Here is an 8,040-nt window from a genome sequence, read left to right on the forward strand (position 1 = left end):
CAGAACCCAGAGCTCTGTTAGGTGCCTCCTAACTCAGACACTGTTCACTCACCCATTATTAAACTATTAATAAATCTCTTCCTAATTATATCCTTATTATCAGTTGCAATTGGAGGCTAAGGAGGATTAAATCAAACCTAATTACATTAAATTACAGTTTATTCATCTATTGACCATTTATGGTAAATAGTTTCTATCTTAATTTATAACTCAACTATAACACTATTAAACTTGTTTATATCCTAAGAACAACTACTACATTCATAGTATTTATAATAAATACATCAATCATAACAACCTCCTTATCTCACATATGAAATAAGATGCCACTAACCACCACATTTATCCTAATTAATATATTATCTTTAGGAGATCTACCCCCATTAACAGGATTTTTACCAGAATGAATAATTATTCAAGAAATAAAAAAATAATACTATTCTACTACCAAACTTAGAGCCATCACATCCCTACTTAACTTATGTTTTTATATATTACTTACATATGTCACATCACTCACAATATTCCCGACAATAAAAAATATAAATATCAAATGACAATTTGAAAGTATAAAACAAATAACACATTTATCATCTATGATTATAATCTCTAACCCTGACTCTTCCACTAACACCAGTTATAGTAATTCTAGACTAGGAATTTAGGTTAATCCAGACCAGGAGCCTCCAAAGCTCCAAGCAAATATTATTTGTTTAACTCCTAAAAAAGGGACTGACTGCAAGATTTTATCTCACATCAAATCAATTACTTTAATTAAGCTAAACCTTTCCTAGACTGATGGGCTTCAACCTATGAAATGCTAGTTAACAGCTAACTGCTTCTTTGAATTTGAAATTCAATATGTGTTACACCACAAGACTTGGTAAAAAGAGTTCAGGGAACCAAGATGAGGGCGTAGATAAACACTTAAACTGCTGCCTTGCACAACAATTTCAAAACTACAACTAAAAGACAAAATGTCTATCACCCAGAACCACGGGAAAGCTGGCTGAGTAGAAGTTCTACAACTAGAAGGGAAGAGAAAAGAGCATTGAGACTTGCTCTTTTAAAAAGCTGAGGTACAGAGGCGTGCAAATCATGCTGATGGCGGGCCATTGGATGTGCTACTTTTTTTTTCTCCAATTACTTTGAAGTGAGACAAGCTTCCAATTACTCTGAAATTCAGTTTCTGGGGAGACATGGGGAACCCAAACTCCTATGAGGATAGGCTAGACTGTTGGCCATTGGGTCGGAAAGTGAGGGTGACTGTCTTGTGGAGGTGCACACAGTAATCATTGTTTACTGTGGGGGAGTGCAGGACGCGGGGACTTGGAAACTAAGAAACTCAGAAAAGGCTGACTGGTAGCCATTACTATTTGCCACGCCTTAGCCTAGTGACTCCCTGAGATCCCACCTTGCACAATCTACAAACCCACCCAAGAAGTGGCTTTTGTTTATAAATGGCCTGCCCTATCACAGCTTAACCAAACTAACTGCAGCTCTGGTCAGACAGCAGCAAAATCTCCAAACCCCAAGCAAAGAGGAGAAAACTTGTTTTTGCTATAGCTCCTGTGGGTGGCCTCAGACAGTAGCTGACCTGCACCCCATTGGAGATCCAGAAGTTAGTGTATCTAGTGGTCTGTGTGAGAACACAGCAGATTTAAACTACTCTCATACTCTCATAAGGGACACATTCAAGAGGCAGATTCAGTGAGCATCAAAGCTCCACTAAAACAAGTCCTTCCCCATAAGCGTGTCTCCAGCACAGCAATTCTTTCATTATAAACACAGCGGGTCCTTACAGCCAATTGGCCTAAAGGTCAATTCCTCCCATTGACACCAACAACAATCAAGACTTAACTACAACAAGGCTGTATACACAGTCCACAAAAGGTGCACCAAGAGTGTCCACCTCAGGTAACAGGTAACCTTTAGATCATATAGGATACCTAGCACACAAAGCCACCCTAGTACCATGTTTCCCCGAAAATAAGACCTAGCGCATGGAAAGATAAGACATCCCCTGAAAATAAGACCTAGCGCAACTTGGGGAGAAAAAATTAATATAAGACACTGTCTTATTTTCGGGAAAATAGGGTAACTCAGGGAAGCAGCAAAAATTAGGAAACAGATCACAAACTAAAGAAATGGAGGAAACTGAATGACTGGAAATAGAGTTCAAAACCATGGTTATAAGGTTTTTAAGAATTTCCTAGAAAAAGCCTGTAAATTTAACGAGACCCTCGAAGATATGAAAAAGGACCAACTAGAAATTAAACATACACTGACTGAAATAAAAAAAATATTATACAGAGACCCAATAGCAGCTAGGGGAATGCAAAAATCAAGTCAAAGATTTGAAATACAAAGAAGCAACAAACACTCAATTGGAAAAGAAAAAAAAAAAAAAAAAGAATACAAAAAGTTGAAGATAGTGTAAGAAGCCTCTGGGACAACTTCAAGCATACTAACATCAGAATTATGGGAGTGCTGGAAGAAGAGAGAGAGCAAGATACTAAAAACTTATTTGAAAAAATAATGACTAAAAACTTCCCCCATCTGGTGAAAGAAATAGAGTTACAAGTCCAAAAGCACACAGAACCTCAAACAAAAGAAATCCAAAAAGGATCACACCAAGACACATCATAATTAAAATGCCAAGGGCAAAAGACAAAGAGAGAATATTAAAAGCAGCACGAGAAAAACAGTTAATTACCTACAAGGGAGCACCCATACAATTGTCAAGCTGATTTCTCAACAGAAACTATGCAGGCCAGAGGGAGTGGCAAGAAATATTCAAAGTGATGAATAGCAAGAGCCTACAACCAAGATTACTCTACCCAGCAAAGTTATCATTCAGAATTGAAGGTCAGATAAAGAGCTTCACAGATAAGAAAAAGATAAAGGAGCTCATCACCATCAAGCCAGTAGTGTATGAAATGCTGAAAGGGAGAGAAACCAAGATGGCGGCATAGGGTAGACACCAGAATGCAGCCTACCACAACAAATTTGAATTTAGAACTGAAAAACAGGGGAGGCATTGCCCTGAAGTGCCAGACAGCTGGCTGAGAGGAGGCTCTGCCATCTGGGAAGGAGAGAGAAGGCACGCTGAACCTCAGGAACTGTGAAGGTACGGAGAACTGTGTGCACGAAAAGGCACTGGCTTAATCCCGGTGCGGAGAGGAAGGGCTGGACCGAGATTGCTGCTGGCTTACTCCCTGCATGCAGAGAGGGCGGGCAGGGCTGAATTCACTACTGGCTTACTCCTGGCGCGGAGAGGGCGAACAGCTAACTCAGCTGGCTTTCTTGTCCGAGAGGAAAACAGAATCACCCTATTGCTCTGATAAACGGCCCCAGACAGGGAGAGGCCAGACTGTCAGGCAGTGGGCAGAGATCTCTTGGAGGTGTGTGAAGCCAGAGGCCATTACTGCGGGACTTGGGGAGGAGCCAAAGAGAAAACAAAGTTTGTCTGCACCAACCTGAGACTCCGCCCTACCTGTGGCTGAGCACAGAAGCTCTCCCAGAGGCTGGCTTTCTCTAAGGAGGAACTTACAGGAATCCAAAGCTTGTCTGCGCCTTTACCAAAGAGGTGCACGCGCCTGCAACCAATCTTCCAAAACTCTCCATGAACAGGACTTTACTAAGGCGAGACTGACAGGGAACCAAAGATTGTCTGCGCCACCCCGAGACCCCGCCCTATTCAAGCAGAGTACTGAAACCCTCCTAGCTGAGACACTGCTGATCGTCACAGCCAATTGGCTTGGAGATCAACGCTTCCCAGTGATACCAACAATAAAGCAAGGCTTAACAACAAGACTGCACACACAGCCCACAAAGGGCTACACCAAGACTGTCCACCACAGGTAACTGGGAAGGCTGTGCTACTGGGTTCTACCAGAACACCTAGCACACAAAGCTATTCCATCAAATCAGGGAAACAACTAAAATGCAGACAAGAAGAAGGACACAAAGGAAGGAGATGGAGGAAAAGAAAAGATTGGACATTGAGTTCAAAACTACAGTTATAAGGTTATTCAACAATATCCTAAAAAAGGCTGATAAAATAAATGAGACCTATGAGGATATGAAAAGGGAGCAACTAGAAATAATAAGGGATCAACAAGAAATGAAGAAAACATTGTCTGAAATAAAAAATATTATACAAAGTCCTAAAAACAGACTGGAAGATCGCAAGAATCAAGACAAAGATTTAGAACACAAAGAGCCAGAGGACACTCCTCTGCAGAAGGGAGAACATAAGAGAATCCAGAAAGTTGAAGATAGTGTAAGAAACCTCTGGGACAATTTCAAGCGAACCAACATCAGAATTATGGGGATTCCAGAAGAGAGAGAGCAAGATACCGAAAGAGTACTAGAAGAAATAGTGACAGAAAGCTTTCCCCACCTGGGGAAAGAAATAGACTTACAAGTTCAGGAAGCCCGCAGAAACCCAAACAAAAGGAATCCAAGGAGGACCACACAAAGACATATCATAATTAAAATTCCAAGAGCAAAAGACAAAGAGAGAATATTAGAAGCAGCAAGAGAAAAGCAGGTAGTGACCTATAAAGGAGCACCCATAAGATTGTCAGCTGATTTCTCAACAGAAACCATGCAGGCCAGATGGGAATGGCAAGAAATATTCAAGGTGATGAATAACAAGAACCTACAGCCAAAAATAATCTATCCAGCAAAGCTATCACTCAGAATCAAAGGACAGATAAAGAGCTTCACAAATAAAAAAAAGCTAAAAGAGTTCATCACCACCAAACCAGAATTATATGAATTGCTGAAGGAGGTTATTTAGGAAGAGGAAGAAGATAAAGATAAAAATTATGATCAACAAATATGTAGCTATCAACAAGTGAATCTAAAAACCAAGGGAATTTAAAAATCTGATGAACAATATTAACTGGTGAATATAATAGAATCAGAGGTATGGAAGGTGAGTGGACTGACGATTCTCAGGGAAAAGGGGAGTGGGGGTGCGGGAAGAGACTGAACAAAAACTGTGCACCTATGGATGAGGACAATGGGGGATGGGGAAAGGACAGAGGGTGGGGTGGGAACCTGGTGAAGGGGAGCAATTGAGGGGGGGAAGAGGATCACATTTGTAATAATCTGAACAGTAAAGATTTATTTAAAAAAAAAAAAAAAGAAATGCTGAAAGGTATTCTTTAAGAAGAGGAAGAAGCCGAAGCCGATTTGGCTCAGTGGTAGAGCTTCGGTCTGCGGACTGAAAGGTCCCAGGTTCAATTCCAGTCAAGGGCATGTACCTTGGTTGTGGGCACATCCCTGGTAGGAGGTGTGCAAGAGGCAGCTGATCGATGACTCTCTCTCATTGATCTTCCTAACTCTAGCTCTCTCCCTTCCTCTCTGTAAAAAATCAATTAAAATATATGTATAAAAAAAAAAGAAGAGGAAGAAGAAGAAAAAAAAAAGGATAAAAATTATGAACAACAAATGCGTATCTATCAACAAGTGAATCTAAAAATCAAGTGAATTAACATAGGGGTGCAAATATCCTTTCTGATTGGTGTTTCTAGTTTCTTGGGATATATTCCTAGAAGTGGGATTACTGGGTCAAATGGGAGTTCCATTTTCAGTTTTTTGAGGAAACTCCATACTGTTCTCCACAGTGGTTGCACCAGTCTGCATTCCCACCAGCAGTGCCCAAGGGTTCCTTTTCCTCCGCAACCTCTCCAACACTTGTCGTTTGTTGATTTGTTGATATTGGCCATTCTGACAGGTGTGAGATGGTACCGCATTGTTGTTTTGATTTGCATCTCTAAGACACATGACCTCACTCATTTGTGGATAATAAAGAACATTATAAACTGATGAACCAAAAGATAGATATAGAGACAGTATATCAACAAGCAGACGTCAAATTACAGCGGGGAGGGGAGGAAGATCTGGGGGAGATAACAGATCAACCGAAGGACTTTTATACATGCATATAAGTACAACCAATGGACATAAAACTCTTGGGAGGGAGGGGATGTGTGGGAGGGAGAGAGGGGGGAAAATCAATAAAATATATTTTAAAAAAATAAAAAATAAAAATAAATAATAAAATAAAATAAAAAAACAAAAATAAAGTGAATTAAAAATCTGACTAACAGAATAAACTGGTGAATATAATAGAATCAGGGGTATAGAATGGGAGTGGATTGATAATTCTCAGGGGGAAAGGTGTGTGGGAGGTATAGGAAGACATTGGACAAAAATCTTACACCTATAGATGAAGACAGTAGGGGGGAGGGAAGGGCAGAGGGTGTGGTGGGAACTGGTGGAAGGGAGCTATGGGGGGAAAAAGAGAAACAATTGTAATAATCTGAACAATAAATATTTATTAAATTAAAAATAAATAAATAAAAAATAAAAAAGAGGAGTTCAACTTCTGTCTTTAGATTTACAATCTAATGCTTGCTCAGCCATTTTACCTATGCCCATAAATTGTTGATTATTTTCAACTAATCATAAGGATATTGGCACTTTATATCTTTTATTTGGGGCCTGAGCAGGCATAGTAGGTACTGCCTTAAATCTATTAATCCATGCAGAATTGAGTCAACTCGGTGCTTTATTAAAAGATGATCAAATTTACAATGTAATTGTTACTGCCCATGCCATCATAATAATTTTTTCATAGTAATTCTTATTATAATTGGTGGTTTCAGAAACTTGTTGTGCCCTTAATGATTGGTGCACCTGATATAGCCTTTCCTCAAATAAATAATACAAGCTCCTGATTCCTCCTCCCATTATTCCTGTTACTTCTAGCTTCTTCCATAGTAGAAGAGGGGCAGGAACCAGTGGGGAGTCTCACAGCAGAACCTGAGTTCTGTCAGGTGCCTGCTAACTCAGACATGGTTTGCGCTATTGCTGCTTTCCACTGCTCACCCTGCTGCCCCTTCCTCCCCTCCACCTACTCCTCCCACAGCTTTTTTTCCCTCCCACCCGGACAAGGGAAGTGCCTGCTACCTCTGACTGTCTTCCATCTTATGCCCCAAGCTGTGAGCTCCTGGCTGCAGGGCTGTGTCTGCAGGCCATCTGCATTTTCCTCCATTCTCTCCTTGTTTATTCGTAGATGCCTTCTATATGTGTTTCTGTGTGTGGGTCTCTCAGGCATGGGTCTGTGTTGGGTAAGGACTTCTTTGTTGAATTATAGATAGTTGACTTGTTGAAATGTCCAGGGGAAAGGAAAAGTTACACCCTATGGCACACTCCTGGTCTTTCCTTCTCACGGTGCCTCATAGTAGGTGCTCAGTCAGTATTTGTGAATGTTTTTATTGAGTCCTGGATAACCATCCTCCTTTCCTTTGCCCTCTATTCCACTTCCCCTCCCACTTTTTGGTGTTCTTGCTGAGAGAAAGCTGTGTACAGATTTGCAGCTCATTTTACACTGATAATGTCTAGGAGATTATGTCTTTGGAACAAGTCTCCAAACCCCATCTCTGAATGTGATACTGAGAAGTGTCTCTAGGGTGCTTCTAGCAGGACTCCAAAGCTGTCCACAGTGTGTTTGAGGCACAATCAGAGAGTGCTCACTCTTCTGTGACTGGTTTCCTCTTTAACACCCTTCCTTACTTGGCCTGTTAGCCTCCTGATACAGAGGAATGAGTTGGGCAAGCAATGCTGGCTGGCTTGACAACTGCTTTGCACAAAATGAAAGAGGATGCCCTTTTGCGAGGATGAAGACAAAAGGCCTCCATGAGACCAAGGTTTGAGCCCCTTGCGGGTGACCATAGGCCTTTCCCACACAGCTCTGAGAGTGTGAGCCTTGCCTGGCCCTGCCTGCCTGGAGGGCTCAGTGACCCCAGCATGGACTGTCTGAGCAGCAAGAACCTGCTTCCCTGAGAGTGGAGGTATCCGAGGGCCAGGCAAAGGAGGAGACTAGGAGAAGGGTTTTAGTTCCAGAGAAGCAGACAAAGGGCTATGTTGTGGGGAAGAGGGAGAAATAAGTCCAAAGGATGGTAATTTCAGCAGGATCATACTAAGTCTCAAGACATTTTTTTTTTAAGTTTCTAATTTGAA

At 41.2% G+C, this 8,040-nt stretch overlaps 1 long non-coding RNA gene across 1 annotated transcript; it reads left to right on the forward strand.

Annotated features, from left to right (window-relative positions):
• The first annotated feature begins 541 nt into the window (after positions 1-541).
• Positions 542-6,445, forward strand: LOC118727654. Its single transcript, XR_004990620.2, has 2 exons — positions 542-892; positions 6,393-6,445. It is a non-coding gene; the product is annotated as an uncharacterized LOC118727654 (long non-coding RNA).
• Positions 6,446-8,040: the final 1,595 nt, after the last annotated feature.

Source organism: Pipistrellus kuhlii, unplaced genomic scaffold, assembly GCF_014108245.1.
Source record: "Pipistrellus kuhlii isolate mPipKuh1 unplaced genomic scaffold, mPipKuh1.p scaffold_m20_p_1, whole genome shotgun sequence".
Lineage (NCBI taxonomy): Eukaryota > Metazoa > Chordata > Mammalia > Chiroptera > Vespertilionidae > Pipistrellus > Pipistrellus kuhlii.